At 42.8% G+C, this 2,717-nt stretch overlaps 1 protein-coding gene across 6 annotated transcripts in view; it reads left to right on the top strand.

Moving 5' to 3' along the window:
- The first annotated feature begins 641 nt into the window (after nt 1–641).
- ndst3 (N-deacetylase/N-sulfotransferase (heparan glucosaminyl) 3) overlaps nt 642–2,717 on the top strand; it is a 41,917-nt gene continuing 39,841 nt past the window's right edge. For 3 of the 6 annotated variants that reach the window (XM_032531398.1, XM_032531375.1, XM_032531406.1), the window contains exon 1: nt 643–1,071. The gene's annotated coding sequence lies outside the window, so the exon portion shown is untranslated. Of the gene's footprint in view, nt 1,072–2,717 lie in introns of all 6 variants that reach the window. The other 3 variants (XM_032531390.1, XM_032531383.1, XM_032531415.1) reach the window with 2 other exon arrangements.

The following is a 2,717-nucleotide window of genomic DNA, read 5'->3' as shown; positions in this document are numbered from 1 at the left end:
CCACACACACACACACACAAACACAAAATAAGATCTATTGTAAGGCCATGTCAATGTGAATGAGGGGCCCACCAGCTCCATTGAGATGTGTATGAGTGAGTGTGTCAGTGCAAATAGGTTAGAGAGATTGATTAACTAGTAGGAAGGGAGAAGGGAACACCTAATCAAGTTTAAAAAACACTGTGTGATTGACATGCTATGCCTGTTGATTGACATTCTACAGAATTAGGCCTAACGGGGCTGATTCACATGTGGGGGAACATAAATGAGTGCTTTTTGAATAGTGAATATCAGAAATGTCTTGTAGCCTATTCATTCCCACGATTGATACAAGTCTTGATTATGTGAAATGCATTTTTACACCAGTTACAGTCTAAGAGTTCCTCTTCCTTCTCATTCTTTTTATCCTTGAGTTCTACATTTTGTGCAAGGAGCAAGGCGCACTATTAACTTGCATCAGTGCGTCTCCGTGCATGACATCCCTCGTCCGACTAACACCAACTAACGGGCTGTGAGCTTTTACCGGGGCCTGTGATCTCTGATGCCCGAGAAAAAAGCTGTTTGTGTCAATCAAACCGAGCCCCCTCCCCTTCTTTCCTTTCTATGCTACCTCTCTCTCTCCCTCACTCTTCCCCTCTTGCGCTCTCTCTCCCTCGATCGCCTCCACTTATGTAGGCGCTCTTAAACCAGAAAATTTACGCACGGCAGTCAGTCGTTAACGGGCAGCCTGATATCGGTGTTCCTCCGTCTATACTAGCTGGCTTATCTCCTCCTTAAAGAGCAGGTAGAAGTGAGCAGAGCGGGAGAGAGAAGAAGACCGCGGGGGAGAAGAAAGAGAAGAATGATGAAAGGGGGGAGGAGAGCCGATCATTCCGGCTGCCCGCATCTGCTGCTCTAGTGGAGGGTAGAGAGTAGAGAAAGAGGAGATGGCACAACGCTTCAGCATCCAAAACAAACGGGAGTGGTGCGCCACCGAGACCGGAGCCCCGGACCCACCCGAAGCAGCATCCCACTCACAGCTCACCCATCACGGCTCTTCCCCGCACGGCAACGCCTCAGCCTCGGTAAGAGGTAAGTGGGCGAGCCGGTGCTCGTTCTTAACATAAACTTCAGCGGCAGAGAGCGGGAGGGAAAACTCTGGAATTATCTGTTAGTTTGAGTTAATCTTTAAGCCTGTTAATAGTCAGGGATGTTTATGCCGCGGGTTCCTTTTCTTTTTTCAATAGAGATTCACTGCACAAAAAGAATAAGCTATAGATTCATTACCATTTTTAATTTTTCCTCCAGTTTTATTGTGTTTATCCTACTTAACACTACTTAACACCACGGCATTCTCTTCACTGTTCTAATTTAATTAACGTTGGATGATTCAGAAATGACTGCAGTTACAGGCTAAATCACCATTATTAGTAGGCTAGGACCACTGACTTAAATAGGCCAACAAAAAGAGCTCACTATTGATTTTGAAGTTAAATATATCTTTGGTTTACAATTTGATTTAGAATTAAAAAATCAATTAAAAAAATAACAAAATGCATGAAAAACGACTCTTAGCTCGTGTATTTTTAGCTTTCTTTTCATATTGCATGATTTAGCATACCATTGGGAGTCTAATTATTACAATGACAGGAAGAAAACTTCCATGTGAGGTCTCTTGTGGTACTCCAAATCCAGCGCCCTCTAGTGGCCCGAATAGTGAGACAGGCATACCTGCAGTAACAGGTTAAACCAGCACTCACCTATGGTTTAGACACTCAACTGTGTGTCAGAATTGATGTCTTTCCTCATTTGAAATCTCAGAACACCAGTTTGAATTAACCTCTTCTAAGACTGAATAATTGCACGCTCCTTTTCTTGGTACAAAACCGATTTCCTCTCCAAATTTGGCGTGTAATACAACTCTTAACACCATAAGCTGTTTAAGATAATTAGTTTACAGTAATTCAAGTACCAATTAAGATGACACACATTTTATTCAACACAAAAATATTACTTTGTTCTGGCTATAAAAGAAACTGCTGAGTTATTTTCCTTATTTTTTCATTTTCCGGTATCATATTTAAGAAATGTCTTCCTCCTCTATGACCTTCTCCTTGCGTGTGTTCTCTAAAGGCAAGAAACAAGGAGAGAAGGATGGGGAATGTGAGGGAAGACTATTGATATTCACGCAAACAGAAGGAGAAAAAGAGGGGGTAGAAAGATAGAGAGTGGGGAGGAGTGAGGCATCGAGAGAAGAGAGAAAAAGATGCTGTGGGATCTTTTCTTCTCCCTGGCTCCCGGCACATACATTAAGATGCTAATCCTGGTCTTTTTTGTCTCTTTCTATAATTCATTGCATTTTGTTCCTCTCTCGGCTCTGTCTCTCTTATTCTTGCACTTTTCTCTTCTTCTCCATTTCCTCTGTACTGTCACAGGCTCCCCCCAGATTAGTGCTCCTGGCAAAAGGATCCCAACTCTAATTTTGTGGTATTTCAGATGATTAGGTTCAGAAATAGGACAGAAGTGCACAGAGTTTCGCGCAATTAGAGGAATTCTCTGTAGAGCTTCATGGGACTGATTAGTTGAGCTCCCATCCACCTCCCCACACTGCCAGATTAACACACAACCAGCTGTTGTTTATTTGCAAGGATTGACTTTTGTGTTGTGTTTGTGCTTTTAACTGTGATGTCTCTTTGTGTGTGTGTGTGTGTGTGTGTGTGTGTGTGTGTGTGTGTGTG

This window comes from Etheostoma spectabile, chromosome 2 (genome assembly GCF_008692095.1).
Source record: "Etheostoma spectabile isolate EspeVRDwgs_2016 chromosome 2, UIUC_Espe_1.0, whole genome shotgun sequence".
Classification (NCBI taxonomy): Eukaryota; Metazoa; Chordata; class Actinopteri; order Perciformes; family Percidae; genus Etheostoma; species Etheostoma spectabile.
Note: the sequence above shows the minus strand (reverse complement) of the source record. Positions and strands in the feature narration are given on the sequence as shown.